We start from the raw sequence: 16,237 nt of genomic DNA on the forward strand, positions 1-16,237 counted from the left end.
GCTGAGCTGGCTTGCCGTGCATCATGTGCAATCTTTGGGAACATCCTGGTGTAGTGATTTGTTTTTAATTGGCAGTGCATTAGCCAAGAGAAACCCAGATGGAAAGAAATAATTAAGGAAACATATCAATGTGTTGGAAATGTGCAGTGTTTAAAGATGTAGGGGGGGAGGGGAAGGAAATAAGATTCCCTGTCTTCTAGTTTTATACATTTGACCTGTAACATGTAAAGTGTGACTATGACACAGAAATAATAATGATTCTTTGTTTGATCTGACAGGTAATGAAAGAAGAGCTCCTGGTTTTAACCCTTCAGTCAAAGAAGTGTATCCTTCATTGTCCCATTGGTGCACATTCAGCTCATATAACACTCAATCTTTAAAGTTATCTCCAAGGTCACAGACACTGGGTTTTGTGTCTATAAAAGCTCTTTCTAATGATGCTGTTTCAAAATTAATGCAGGGGAGGGGGAAATAAGGTGGGGTGGGGGGGAGGAATCTGTCTTTTACTAGCTGGGGCTAAAGAGCAGCTCCAAAACATTTCATGGTGTAAAATCCGGAAGATACATGATAAGCTCCCATGGGAGATTTCACCTACCAGTGATGAGTAAAGAACTTGATGGGTGATGAATAGTGACTCCATGAGTGAGTTATCAAAATGTTTTCATTCACGAGCAAGACATTTTCACATTCCTCCTTGACATATTGAGTCTGCTGGGGGGGAATCTACCAGATATTTGCAAGCTAAACAGTTTTAAAGTGTGTGAGAATTGGAGACAAGTCCTGGAAGAAGTGGATTGGTAAGGAGAAGAGAATAAGAAGGTCCTTTAGATTGGTTTTTAATTAATCTTTTTGGGTTTGTTTTAAATAATAGATATAACCAACTGAAAGTTTGAAGTCACAGTAGAGACAGACACATGGATACTCCTTTCTTTTGTTAGATTTCAAACACATCTTGGTACTAGTGCAATGACCGTGGATTGTATTGCAGTGAGAAGCCCAGGTTCAGGAAAATATACAAAAACCTCTCCTGCTATGGTGGAAATGACTTATTCCAGCACCACTGGGCAATGTGCTAAGCACACTGCTCTTAATCACCTCCCGCTAACTGGCTAGTATTTTTATAGAAGAATAAGTGGTCCACAGTAACAGTGGAGAGGAATGAGACTGACAAGATGGAAGTATTGATGATCAGATATTTACTGGTGAATATATACTTTTGGTAATGGTAAGTAACCAAATGTAAGGCATTTACTGGAAGGGGCTTTTAGGCTATTGAACCTGGATAGTTATTAATTCATCAGTGCTGTAGGCTGAGGTAATTATTTGTCAAAATCCCAGAGCAGGGGCATTTTGCAAGCATAAAGATTAAGAGAGAATCCCTCCCTCAAAGAGTTTACAAAGTAATTCGACTAGACAAACAGCGTAGGGAGAAGGGGTATAACACACAAGCAAATCAAACATGCGGCAGAGGAAGGTGATGACAGCAAATAACATGTTAGTGTCGTGATTTTGACTTTGATGTTGTGGTTTGTGTGAGGGCATGTTAGGTGTGGCCTAGTGAAAGACAGGAAGGGAAGGAAGACTTGGAAGGGGATTGGAGATTGGGAAGAAGGGGGTGGTGAAGTTAAAAGTTAATAAAGTAAACAAACCTTTTGTGCCATATATAATGAAATCTCCGTGTAAATACTTCTGTGCCTGCAAATCATTGGTGTGAAATGTCAGTGGTTGAGGTGTGAGGAGTTCTCGTCCTTTGTGCAGTCATTGCATGACTTGTAAAAGACAAACATACCAGCAGTGTAAACCCAGGCACGCCATCTCGACTGCCTAGTGGTTATAACAGAAGAAGGATGGCTGCAGCTGCAGCTCATGTACAGGTAAGGAAATCATCAGAGTTATTCCAAGGTGACTAACTGTTCCATTAGTCACCTTAGTACAGTTTGTCCAGAGGCAGAGGGTATAGTAACTACAACAGACCTTGAATCAGTTTTAAAATGACTTACAAGGACCAGCAAGTCACAAAGAAGGTGGGATTTATAGGCTGTACCTCTGCCTGTGCTGTTCTATGGCTCATGGAGGTCTGCAAGCAAAATATATTGTACAAAGAACGAAGGGAAGACACAGCCCTGTCAGTTAAAATGTCCTTGATGATCTAATTGCCTCACTTCTAATACAGTTAAACCTGCAGCCTGCTCAGACTGAATGATGCTACATAGAATCTATCCTTGGTAGAACAGGACGTGCTGCCTCCTGTAAATTATTCTTTTCTTCAAAGAGACCTTATTAAACCCAGGGTATAAAAACCAGCCATAATATTTTTAAATTTTTGGTTTGGTTTGCATTTTGAAGAGCCAAATACAGTGACAAATAGCACCAGCTTTCGCTCTATACAGATAGAGAGGTGAGTGATTTTATCGCCATGTTCACTAGGGGTCAGTTCTTGATCTGATGTAAATTGACATCGCTCAATGGACTATCCTGATTTATACCAGCTGAGGATCTGGCCTTACTGCACTGGAGGAACCATGAGACTGGCTTGGAGAACTGAAACAATGTGATGACATTAGATGAAAAGGGGGAATGTAGAAAAAAGACAAAATGTGGAGGAAGAAGAGGTCTGAACAGTTCACCATAACTAAAATAAAATAGAACCCGGCCAAAAAAATCTTTTCACATTTTTGTAAAGCCTTAATCAGAGGAGCATAAGGCCATGGCTACACTGGCACTTTACAGCGCTGCAACTAGGGTGTGAAAAAACACCCCCCTGAGCGCTGCAAGATGCAGCGCTGTAAAGCGTCAGTGTAATCAGGGCGGCAGCGCTGGGAAAGCGGCTCCCAGCGCTGCACGCTACACCCATAAGGGATGTGGTTTACAAGCAGTGCTGGGAGAGCTCTCTCCCAGCGCTGCGGCTTTGACTACACTCACACTTCAAAGCGCTGCCGCGGCAGCGCTCCCGCAGCGCTGCCAGGGCAGCGCTTTGAAATGTCTAATGTAGCCATGGCCTTATAAGAAGATGAGCAGCTGGTTATGCTGTAAAAGTAAATCAAACAATGACTGTCTGGAAGCCATCCATAGAAGGGTAGTTCTGCAAGAATGGGTTTTGTCATATGCAGGAACTTGCAGAAGGCCAAAAAGAAGCTGAGATGGCAGGCACCTGTGGTTCTTCTGTTGCTTAAAACCATTGATAAAAGTGATGGCACGCCATCAAATCGGCACCCACAATCACAGTCACCAGATGTTTCTGCTGAATTGATTATCATTGAAACAGTTAACATTGACATTTGAGTGATCCTGGGCAGACTTCAGATTCACCCTCCTGCTGAGTTGAATGGGAGCAGTTCACACCTCTCTGAACCATTGTTTCAGTGTGTCTAGTCAGAGACTCAATGATATTGCATCAAGTGGCATTCTGAAGTTTACCTCCACAACACTAGAAGCATAAGACTTAATGTCCATTAACCTCTATGGCAGCTGTGCTTTCTCACAACAGTTTTGAAAATCAAGCCACACACACACACACACACACACGCACGAAAGCTTACAGTCTGCAGCAGTTGATAAGAACATTGCTGAAGGGCTAGTATGGCGCACCATTGGGTACCAGCTCAATTCAACCCTTCCTAAAATACTGCCATATTACTATTGTTTTGCATGAAGTCATCAGTTGATCTGCATGTTATTTCTGCAGTCAAAGGCTTTGCTAAAAAAAAACCATGTAAAAAGCCAACAAAAATCAACATTAAGATGCTCTGGTTTTGTATTTAAGTGAGGATTTTTGCCTTCTCCCAGAAACAGGGTGAGGTACTTTATAGCACACTTTGTATTAAGATGGAAGTGAGAGATGCAGTCAAATGTCAAGTGGGCAGAAAGAGAAATCCCTGGACATCTTTTACAGGTAGCCACAGCTTTTCACATTTGTAACTTTCCAGCAGAGTTTCTAATATCAGCATAGCAATAGACATTACAATGGGATGTTTGATTTGATAAAAAGATAGTAAGTTTGGACAGGCAGTGCTGACTGTATTATAGAAATCCTAAGCTACTTCAAGAACAAGCAATTCTGTGTACCACAAAATCCAACCCTACATGCACACCCCTTTTTATTTTCTTCCTCTAACAAAAGTTACCCTGGCATTAAAGCTCGGGTTCAGGTGGCTGTCCTGACAATTGCATTATGACCTGCTGATGCTTTATATGTGGATAATAATGTAATCTGATAAAGACCATGCTACATCTTGGAGAATTCCCTGAGAAAGCAATTATCTTGCATTTCATTCCCGTTAGACAGTTTTGATTTGGGTTTTTGGAGATTACATTCAGATACCAAGTTCTAACCCCTTATTTGTGTCTCATTACATGTCCTTGAAAATGTTTCAAGTTCAATTGCTGGGGTTGGGGAGGATTCTTTTTACTAGCCTGTTGATGTCCATCATATTGTTTGTTACTGCATGAGCTCTCTGGCCAAGATTTTCTATATTAACTAGTGATTTTAGTGGTATCAATTTTGGGTTGATGAACTGAGATGCCTTAAAAGGGGCCTGATTTTCAAAAAGTGCTGAGCACCCACCCCCTGAGAATCAGGCCTCTTTTATTGATTCATAGATTCCAAGGCAGAAGGAACCATTGTGATCTTCTAGTCTGACCTTCTGTATAACACAAACCATAGAACTGACCCAAAATAATTCCTAGAGCAGAGCTTTTAGCAAAACATCCAAAGTTGATTTAAAAAATGTCAGTGATGGAGAATCCATCACAACCCTTAGTAAATTGTTCCAGTGGTTAATTACCCTCACTGTTAAATATGTACACCTTGTTTCCAGTCTGAATGCATCTAGCTTCAACTTCCAGCCATGGGATTGTGTTAACCTTTCTCTGCCAGATTGAAAAGCCCATTATTAAATATTTTTCCCCATGTAGATACTTACAGATTGTAATCAAGTCACACCTTACCATTCTCTTTGTTAAGCTAAATAAATTGAGCACTTTGAGTTTGTAAGGCAAGTTTTCTAAGCCTTTAATAATTTTGTGGCTCTTCTCTGAACCCTCTCCAATTTACAACATTCTCTTCACCGTGACTTATGTTGGGCATCCCATTGCTTTTGAAAATGTTAGCCTATAGGTATGTATAGAGCTCAGAAGGTCCACTATTTGTATCATAATGTCTCAGGAATATGGCTCTGCAGCTAGATCATGGGCTCAAAGAGCAACATGGAGTAGTTCTTGGTCCTAGTAAGTGAAATATCCTGGAATACATGCGTTTATGTGCCTAATTTATGCATGCAATTGCAGTATGTGCACAAATGGAGCAGTTGCAAGTGGCCTGATCTAGTCAATGGCTACCTGCTCTATGCTTAGTCCTAGGAACTGCATGTGCAGATTAGGCATGCATTGGCACCTACATGTGTGTACCAGTTTGATTAGCTCGAGTTTATGAAAATGAGGTTCCATGATAATAAAATGAACATTATTTCAAATGTCTTCTGCCCACACCCCGTTGATGTACCCTTAACACGAAACTATCCAGCCATTAAAAATAACGGCCATCACCATCAACACTGAGTAAGGGACTGGGGGCTCTGAATCGCTTAGAAAAATCTCAGCCTCAATTCCCAGTGTGATGCGCACACTCTGCAACCCTGGCAATCTAGGCGTGTTCAGCCAGTCTTACCATCTGACAGCCTTGAATCTGTCCCCATTGAAGTCAGTGGCAAAATGATCGCAGAAGTGACTGGGAACAGGATCGAGCCCCCTGTCACTTGTGTGCAGTTGCCTTTGTTTGTACTTCTGTTAGTTCTGAAAAGTGCTCTAAAAAAATCCATTAGAACAGAACAATGGAGGAGAGACAGTGCAAAACAAATGCAAAAATCCAACAGCTGTGAATGAAACTGCTGAGAGCCATGTTTATACAAGGTCATGGTGCTTCAGACCTAACGTAACTGCTCCCTGCCCTAGGGAGCTCAGTCACTCACAATACAGCCCTGCCAGGTTTTGTTCTGTGCCAGGTGAGCTGGCTGTGTTGGTCCATTACAGGAACCCCGGTAACAATCTCCTCCTGACATAGAAAGTTTCCATTAAGACCTTCCCACTTGTTCCTTTGCGTTTGGCCAATTTCCCGTGCATAAAGCCATTAAGCCATTCATTTATTCTGGGACTCCCCACCTAGATCATTAACCTTTTCTGTGGAGCCGTGTCCAGTGTTCGCTCCACATCTAAATAGGCGATGCCCGTTTTGCTCACTCAGACTGGTCTAGCAGTAATATTCTGAGAGAGTTCCATCAAATTAGCCACATAGCCTTCCTTCGCCCAGACCACACCGGCCCTCCTTACTCAAGCTGTGCTTTCACATTTGATCCCTTAAACACTCTCTAACACATCCCCCATGGATGACATTGAATCTAATTGGCTATAATTTCCTATGGCATCTCTAGAACCTTTTCAGTCATTTCTATGTCAGTGACTTTCCCGTCTTCAAGGACTTCACCTGAATTTAGTGGCAAGGAGATTCAGTTTAATGAAGCAAAGTTTTGCATTTGGGCTTTGACATAGGGTGACCAGATGTCCCGATTTTATAGGGACAGTCCCAATATTTGGGGCTTTGTCTTATATGGGCTCCTATTATTAGCCCCCACAGGAACAGCACGGCGATCCACAAAGCTGAGTTAGACGTCCAGGCTCCCTATACAATGAATGTGGAAAAACAGGCATCTTGGAATGCCTCCTGGAGCCAGGGAGAGGAAGAGGTGAGTTATAACTTATATCCCAGTGGTTAGAGCACTCAGCTGGGATGTGGCAGACCCAGGCTCAATTCCCCATTCTCTGCCCAAGAGAGAGAAACAATTTGAATTCTTCTCAGGAGAGTGAGCTTTGGGATATTCTGATGGGGGGGTGCCCTCAATCGCTCCTGCTGAAGCTGTTCCATTAGGGATAAATAATGAAACCACTGGACTACAGAGTCTCTCTCGCCCAATGACTGTTCCTCTGTGTCACTGGGCCTGAGACAGAGGGAGAGAGAACATGAACAATTTTGTAGTCCAGTGCTTAGGGCACACACCTGAGAGGTGGAAGACCCTGAGCCCACTCCCCCTGCTCCAATCACTCTTTTATTAGTTATTCACAGTGGAATAGCTTCAACAAGAGAAATTGAGGGACTGCCACATCAGACTATCCCATTGCTCAGTGGTAAGAGGATTCTTCTGGGAGGTGGGGGGCCCCCAGGTCAAATCCTTTCTCCCCCTCTCATAGAGAGGGTGGGGGAATTGAATCTTGGTCTTTGGCATCCTAGGCCAGAGCACTAACCACAGAACTACGGGATATTCTACAGGTAGCTAGCTAAATCAATAGCTTAAATCAAGCTTGACTCAGTGGTTATACACTAGACCTTGGCCTCATCTTTGCACAAGAGTTGTACTTCTCTAATGATGTCAATATTCCCCTATGGGACAGGGGAAATGCTACATAGAAGACACATTTATACCAGTATAACTGCATCCACTCTAGGGGTTGTACTATGACTGTGGCTATGTCTACACTATAAGCTAGAGGTGTGATTCCCAGCTGGCATAGGCATACTTGTGCTAGCTCTCATTTGAGCTAGCTGTGGTAGGATGGGCAGTGGTGGTACTGTGGTCGCCTCCCTGAGTACAAACCACCTGAACTCCATGGGTACGTACCCAGGGCTGTTAGCACATGCTGCAGCTGCCCCTGGTACCACATTTATGCTACTATTTTAACGTGAGTTTGTCTGTGCAAGCTGGGAATCACTCCCCAAGCTCATCATGTAGACATAGCCAATGTGGGTAAAAAAAAAAAAATAATCACATCTCTATCCAAAATAGTTATACTAGAACAAAGCTCTACCGCCTGTCCATTCCCTGGTCTGCATGAAATGAGCTTGGAAATCTCAGGTCACTTTCTCTTAGGCAGATATCCATGTCACAGCTTAGGCCTTGTCTTCACTGCTAACAAAGGTGTGTTTTTATGTTGGGGTAACTAATGCATGTGAATAATCCTGAGGTAAAAACACACTGATGACATGTTTACCATGAGGTAAACTAAGTGAGGTCAGCACTATCCCCTCACTCCTGGTTCACCTGGCCTAATTTACCCTGTGGTAAACTTGTCATCACTGTGTTTTTACCTCAAGATTGTTCATATTCATTAGTTACCCCAACATAAAAACACACCTTTGTTAGCAGGTGCAAAGCTTTACTTAGCTTCCAAGAACTAACTGAGTACAGAGAATGAACTATCCACTGACTTGCGCTGGTCAAAACATTTTTAATTGAAAAGTAATTTTGACCAAAAATGGCATTTCGTCAAAAATGAAACATTTCATGGAAAAATGTAATTTTCAACAAAATTCTGATTTTTGGACAAACAATGTGAAAGTTTTCATTGATTTTGTTTAACCAAAACCAGTTTTTGGAGTCCAAAAATTGAACAGGAAAAATGTCGTTTGATGAGGGGGAGGGGTCATTTAAAAAAATTCATTTGAAATTTGGACAAAATTTTTTAAAAATGGAAATTCCTTGTGGAAAAATAATTGCCATTTTCCAATCAGCTCTAGCTCTGGAGCCTTGAAATGGCCCCTCCAATTCAGGGTTGGGCCTATTGGCAGGCTGCGGTGGGAAGTGAGGGCTGCGCTGTTCTCATAAAGTACCTTCTCCGAAGACAGAAGGCTTCAGGCTCTCAGGTCAGAACATTTCATTATTATTCTTTTTTTGTAAATAAAACAGGATTCAAATAGCTGCCACTCTGTGGACACACACCTATGCAACAACCAGTTTTCTAGAAGCAGAGTCTATTCATGCCGCCTAGCTAAGGAGGCGCAACGGTGTGTTACATGCAGTATTTATTTTTTTTAATTTGTACCAAAGAGCTACATTTTTCTTTCTCTTTTTGCTTTGGTCACTATTTAGTCCAGTGTTTCTTTAAGCACTGAGACTCTCCACTTTTACAGTGGGTTGAGTGTAGGCCTGCTAAACCCAGGGTTGTGAGTTCAATCCTTGAGGGAGGCATTTAGGGAACTAGGGTAAAAATCTGTCTGGGGATTGGTCCTGCTCTGAGCGGGGAGTTGGACCAGATGACCTCTTGAGGTCCCTTCCAAACCCTGATATTCTGTGACTGGAACATTTATTATAGATCAGTGAAATCCTATTAGGAAAAACTCTCCAACTTGCCTGGGGGTAACGTGCCCTTTCTTCTTGTCCCATGGTACTTCATTTGTCACTCCCTGTTCTAGTATCACCCCATCTCAGAACCTGCAGAGAGCTGATGTCTACGATGAAAACAGCAGAAGGTGCTGAGTTGACGTTGGGTGAGAGACTGTGACAGCAGCTCTGCCAAAAAGGATAGAAAGAACACGGAAATAAATGTCATAGCATAGCTAGGACAAATGCTTTTATGTAAGAAGGCATGGTACCTGGTACTTGTTTGCATACGTACAAAATGCAGCTAATGGCTGATGTAAGCTAATGGTTAGAAAGAACTGTATTCAGAGGTTACTGCCTGAAGCGAATGCCAGGGTCTTTAACATTTAAACACAGTGATGAAAAAATATATATTTTTTATCTTCAAAGTCTTGGCAATTTTAGGTGCAAATTCAGTTTTCTGGGAATGTCAGAGATATTTCAAAGGAACTTTCCCTTCTGGAGGTTTCTGCTCCAGTTGTTCTTTATGTGTTACCTATCTGAGTCTTGTGTGTATTAAAATAGAGACGGACAGATAAATTATGAGTGCATGGTCTGATAAATGTAGGTAGCCCCGTTTTTCAGCTCCAGAATCATATGTGATTCCTTCAAATGTGTCTCTTTTTTGTAGGGGCTTGGCAAACAGATTTGAGAACAACTTTCATTCTGAGTGGTGTTCATGACCTATTCAACTTCCACTTTTTGCTGTTTGTTGGATGGGATGGCCAATGGGAGTTGGCAATCTGAGTCCCAAGATGCTGTTTTTTCTCCTTGATTGGAGGATCTAAACTTTTTAATCCTCAGGACAAAAAGTAACAAAAAATAAGTACTGAATAATGCACCAAACCACCATCTGGAATCTGAATAATTTATGAACACTGTCTTTCTTCTTCACCCCCCATTAATCAGCCAGAGCTAATATTCATTAAATATTAGAGTCAAGTCTTTTTTTCAAAATTGTTCACCATCCAACAGTTCCCACTAAGGAAAATGGTTACTCCCCCTGTAGAGAACAATGGGAACTTCTGAGTGCTGTGATCTTTTGAAAATCCATTCCTAGTAAGCAATTTCTAATGGGAATGTCTTACTAGACACTCCTTTTTGGAGCCATTCAGCAACTCATTCAGTTCTGCCCCTGTGTTGTCATTTGTCACAGAGTGATCTCACAATAGATCAGGGGTAGGCAACCTATGGCACGCATGCTGAAGGCAGTACGCAACCTGATTTTCAGTGGCACTCACGCTGCCCAGGTCCTGGCCACCATTTTAATTTAATTTTAAATGAAGCTTCTTGAACATTTTAAAAACCTTATTTACTTTACATACAACAATAGTTTAGTTATATAGTATAGACTTATAGAAAGAGACCTTCTAAAAATGTTAAAATGTATTACTGGCACGAAAAACCTTAAATTAGAGTGAATAAATGAAAACACGGCACAACACTTCTGAAAGGTTGCCAACCCCTGCAATAAACTTAGCTCACAGGGCTTGTGAAGTTCATTTAATGTTTGTACGCAACAAAGTTCTCCATAAATGCTAAACATTATCATAATAAAATCTATGCCAGCCAATCAGCTTTCTAGGTAGAGGGTTATTACTCACTGAAAACAGTTAAAACCTGAAACTTCAGCCAGTCAAAAACCAATTTTACGATTAGCTGAAGGGGCGGTTAGGGCACTAGCCTGCGACTTGAGTTTATTTCCTTGCTCACGTCATGTCTGACCTTGGGCAACTGATTCAGGCCCAGATCTTCCAAGGTATTGTGAAGCCTAGCTCTCATTGAAATAACTCAAGTGCTGTGTTAAAATCTTGTGTGGTAAACAAGAGAAGTGTAACACTGGAAATCAGTAAACTAAAATTGGTGGTTTGGAAATTAGGCTTAATTGGTGGACAAAATAAGGGGATGGGTTATTCTACCCAACGCTCCATTTTGGAGTCCTTGAAAACAAGACTTTTTCAGGCGGGAAGGGTGTGGCTGGGGTGGGAGTGGGGGTGGGAGTCGGGGAGGGGGGGAGACTGCCTGCAGGCTGACAATGACTGCCAGGTCTTTGAGTAGCTACTATGAAATCAATAGGAGCCTGAATACTGTTGAGGATCTGGGCTTGAATCTCACTGTATTTCAGCTCCTGCTCTGTACAACGGGGATAGTACTACTTCCTGACCTCACAGGGGCATGGTGAGGATAAACACATTCAAGTCTGTAGCGTGCTCAGATACTGTGGTACTGAGGGTCATCGAAGGGCGCTACATAGGACTTTATGAATAAAAACCTCTTTCCAAACATTGTATTTGAATAGCTGCACTGCTATTCTTCCAATTGGCCACCGTTGGGGTCATTTCCTAAAGTGGATCAGCATGTGTAAGTCGACATGGCTCCACTGAAATCAGTTGGTGCAAACCAAGGTAGCTCCTTTGAAATCGATGGAAATCTGGACTTTGATGCGCACCAGCCAAGGATCTGGACCCTAGTCTCTACAGCCAGTCTATAATGCTACAATGAGCCGCCATACATTGTAGCTGCAACAGCATGAATCAGATCAGATGATTACATCTACGTCAGTCATCTGGCCTAATAAAAATGAAATCATTGTGAGAGAACATTATCGCTGGATCAATGTCTGTTTTTTTTCCTCAGCAGGGGACCTGTGGCAACAGCCTATTCCATGTAATTCAAATTAAGAGAAAATGTCATTCTGCTCTTTGTGTATTAGAATAATTTTTTTAAGTATTGGTTCATTTAAAAAAAAAGTTCAATTATCCTATCATTGCAGACATTACTGCCTGGTGGTTTCGCTTGACATCCATTACATCCATTATGTTTTTGACTATCAATTATCCAGTGGTAGATCCTAATGAAGGGGACTGTTCTTTAGGTAACTGACAGACTTTATTGCGGAGAATATTTCAGTAAATTAGAAATCTGCAGCACAAGCTGCCATTGCAAAGCTTTTGTTTTAACAGTGTGATCAGTTTTACATATCTCGCTTTCCTCCTTTTCATTAGACATTTGAGAGCCAAGCTTGTTCTAGGGAAGAGGGCATTAAAGAGGGAGATTATAATGGACATGAGCAGAATGCAAGGAGCCCAAGGTAAAGCCAATTTGCAGCTGCAAAGAGGGAGACCTTTAACTCTGTGCAAAGAGCTTCTTGTCTCATGGTTGCTCAGACACTGATTTGTTTTCTTCTACTACACAGTTAAGCTTATGATCAAATATGTCCACACCTGGGTGCTTAAAAGTTAGTCAACTAGATCTATATTTAGGCCCCTAAATAAATGGTTTACAGAGCTGCTGAGCACCTGTCAGAAGGAGACAGGGGAGCTTAGGGCATTTGAAAATCAAGCACCATGCACAGGGGCTTAAATATGGATTCAGGTGCCTAAGTTTAGTCACTGGGGTGTGAAAGTGCCTGTCTCTGTTTTTCCATTATACCAGTCTGCAAACAGATGGGAAGGGCATGTGGCTTGGGATAAAATTCCCATTGTGCTATTGTGATTTCAAGAGGTGTTTTCTTGACTATCATTTAGTGGCTCCATGGAGCTTGGCACACAGCAGTACCATCTGTAAGACATACCACATGGGCATGGCAGCCTACAGAAGACTCATATCCTCGAAGTTCTTAGACACTTAACTTCCACTGAAATGGGTAGGAGTTAAAATAAGCGTCTACATATCTCTGAGGATCTGGGCCTTGGTCTCTTGTCCTGAGCTGCTCTCTGGGTACATATGTGTTTGTTTTATTTTTGCATGTCCAGATCATAAACACAAAACAAAGGATCACATCACCAGGCTCAAGCAAAGTATCTTTGCATCTTGTTCAAGTAGCTCCTTTCTCTGCCTCAAGCTCAGGCTGCTCCCCAATCAAATGGAGAATGAGCGCCATCTTCTGGAAAGCACAAGGAGTTTCTCTCCCTCTTAAGATTTCTGCTGGTTCCTTCCTGGGGCCTGATTCTCCACTTCCTTGCTGCTTCTGTAGTCATTTACACCTGTGTAAAGCACTGCGAGTCAATGGAGAATCAGACTGATAAGGTGTTTGTTCTGTGATGAAGGAATAATGGAGTGAAATGAAATCTCTAGTTTTCTTGCTGTATCAATAAATACCTTGTTAGTAGATCACAGGGAGGCAGTGTCAGCTTGTCCTGCCAAACTCCAAAGGGTTTCCAAAGTAAAGTCAGACTGGAATAGAAGACAGGAAAATCATGGACACAAGTGCTGAGGAGGAAAGAATCCTGCATTATGTGCCATTGCCGGGCTTCATTCTGTGAACACTACAGATAAACAGCAAGAGAGGATATTTACTCCACAGAGAGAGTGAAACTGGACTAGGGAAAGGAGGCAGCATTAGGTCACTTCTGACCGCATCCCCAGCTCAGAGTGAAATCCAGTTCAAGCCACCATCTCAAAACCAAATCCATGGCTCAGCATCTGAATAGGTTAAGGGTATTGAGTCATTCACTGGCGGCTAAGTGACAGACACCACCTGGGAGCTTTAAACAATGTCTCCTCTGCATTTTCTTTCAAACTCCAGAAATACTGTCTCAGCACCCAAAGCACTGTCTGCAGCACAGCCCTCTTGATAGGTCTGTTTCCAGTTTCTGGCATAAGCTATAAAATAAAACTCCAGGAGATGTAACAGATGCTGAGTAGTGCCCTCATGTGGTCATCTGTGGCTCCTTCCAGGGACTGATCTCTTGCTCTGTTTTCCTTCTTAGTGATTTGGTGTGCTAGTCCCCTCCATGTATGAGTCAGTTTGATTAGTGTCCCTTCTTTCCATTTTATTTTAAAACTGTATTGCCTCTCTTTACGCAGCATGCTTCCACTAAGCAATTGGCGCTGTAGGGACTAACTACAGGGTTCCGAGCAGCCTTGTGAAAATTATTCTTGCATGAAACATGTCATCCTAGTACTCACACAATAGCTACCAAAACAACACAAGCTCTACTTTCAAATACAGAGCAGTTCTTAAGTTACTGATGCTATATTCCCAAAAGTTACATAATGTCATAAAAATCTACTCCTCTCCCACCATAAAACCTCTGCCAGCCCAGTTTAAGCAAACTACAGACTCTACAGGGTGAATTCCCTTGAACATCGGTGATGTCCTGTAAAAGACTTTTTCCCTCTCGGTAGGGCAGGTGGAATGCTAATGTCCAGGCCTTTTGACTGGAATAGAGCTACCTGCTGAACTTCTTTCATCCCTGGTTTCTCCCAGACCACTTGACCTTCTCCTTGGGGGAAGAGGAGGGAGAAAAGAAGGGGCTGTTACACCTTCCTTCTCTTCACACTTTTTTGACCATGTGCACAATGGGACGACTACACCAACATACTTTCCTTCATATCTTATGTTCTTAAATAATATAACCAGGCATGCAAGAATATTTATTGGGAGGTTAAGACAAATGGCAGTCTGGTGGGGCAGAATGTGCAGGGACACCGCTGTGGTAGAGGCTTGATGTCCTCCTGGTAATGCACTTGAATCTTCATTCTGAGGTTTGTTTAAGATAAATGTGTTCTTTTTCTCTTCTCTTTCTTGGTTTGAGCCTATTAGTATGACTAAATAGACTGAGAAGTTCAAAGGAACAGTGATTGAGGCAAGCAGAGTTTGGCCTTCAGTTTGTACTAATGCCAGGGTGCTCAGACTTTTCAAAATATGTTGACTGAACCTCAATTAAGAGGTGGTTTTGTGGACCACTCTGCCCCCTGCCCATTCCCCATGCAAGCTGCCATCTCCCATTCACAAACTTTTTTTGGTCAATAAAGGAATAATTGGCCCATAGGGGAAGTTTATTCATCACCCTCATCAGTTAGAGGCATGTGTGTACATATGTAGGCTCCTGACTCTAGACAGATGGACCATTTCCTAAGAGAGAAGAGAAGTTTTTAAAATGGATTAATAACCCATCCTCTTCTATTTCAGAAAATGGCTCAAAAAGGTCTTGGGAACAAATATCACTGATGATGACTTCATGGTTAAATGTCCTAAACTACACCTTGTCCTGTTTCCTGCTTGTTTTACACTGTGTGGGCCTTATTCTCTACCCACACGCATCAGGTTCACATGGATATAACTCCATTAGTATCAGGGGAGTAACTCCTGATTTACATCAGCATAGGTTAGAAGACATTCAAGCCCTATGTATAGACCTTGTCTTTCCCTTCTCAGCTACTATTTTGGACTAGGGCATGGGCATGAAATATTTACTTGTGGTTGTGAAGAGCCCAGTAAATCATAGTAAAGAGATGGCCCGCTTAGGGTGCTAGCCAGAAATGAAGATTCAGTTTCCTGCTCTGCTATAGAGTTCCTGTGAGAAGCTAGTCTGTCCAGGCCCCAGTTCCCCATCTGATAAACAGGAATAACAGCACCTTCCTACCTCACGGGATTTTGTGTGTAAATGTATTGAAGATTATAAGGTGCTCAGATCTCGTGGTAATGGGGGTCAATATGTACCCTGGAGAAGGACCCTTCCTCTCTTCTAGGCACCAAGTAACTCCAAAGTTTGCTTGGGTTGTGCAATGCTTAGATGAGATTTATTTGCTGCCAATATCTCTGTGTCCTCCAATCAGGAAGCAGGAGTCTTGGGCCATATGGGGGGAAATTGATACATGAACTACAAAGTCAGCTCACATTCCAGCTAAAGTAACGAGTGTATCTGAAGAAGAGGGGGTTTTACCCATGAAAGCTTATGCCCAAATAAATCGGTTAGTCCTTAAGGTGCCACTGGACTCCTCGTTGTTTTTGTGGATACAGACTAACGCAGCTACCCCTCTGACAAGAGTGTGTTTACCCCCCCCCCCCTCACCCCCACCAAGGACCACATGCTGGTCCTCTGTTGTTGGCCTACACAAACTTTCCCTGGCCCCCTGGGAAGCTACCTGCTTCTCTGGAGAGGGCTGTCTTGGGCATTCAGCCAAAACACTGTGCAGCGGTTTGAGAAGGGGACATCTCCGTGAACATTGCTTTGACATGTCTCTCCTCTGTCAAGTTAGGGGGTGAGGTCTTTTTCTTCCCGCATTACAGAATGAGCCAAGGAATTATTCCCGCTGGTGAGAAG

The 16,237-nt window shown here is 42.5% G+C and overlaps 2 long non-coding RNA genes across 2 annotated transcripts; one reads left to right on the plus strand and one right to left on the minus strand.

Moving 5' to 3' along the window:
- The first annotated feature begins 713 nt into the window (after nt 1-713).
- Nucleotides 714-9,325, plus strand: LOC116816876 (uncharacterized). The gene is made up of 4 exons (XR_004371811.2): nt 714-797; nt 6,629-6,737; nt 8,558-8,689; nt 9,239-9,325. It is a non-coding gene; the product is annotated as an uncharacterized LOC116816876 (long non-coding RNA).
- Nucleotides 9,251-13,361, minus strand: LOC142047773 (uncharacterized). Its single transcript, XR_012657025.1, has 3 exons — nt 13,287-13,361; nt 12,972-13,171; nt 9,251-9,335 (listed from the first exon to the last, which is right to left on the minus strand). It is a non-coding gene; the product is annotated as an uncharacterized LOC142047773 (long non-coding RNA).
- Between the last annotated feature and the right edge of the window lie 2,876 nt (nt 13,362-16,237).

The sequence above is a fragment of the Chelonoidis abingdonii genome, chromosome 14, assembly GCF_003597395.2.
Source record: "Chelonoidis abingdonii isolate Lonesome George chromosome 14, CheloAbing_2.0, whole genome shotgun sequence".
Classification (NCBI taxonomy): Eukaryota; Metazoa; Chordata; order Testudines; family Testudinidae; genus Chelonoidis; species Chelonoidis abingdonii.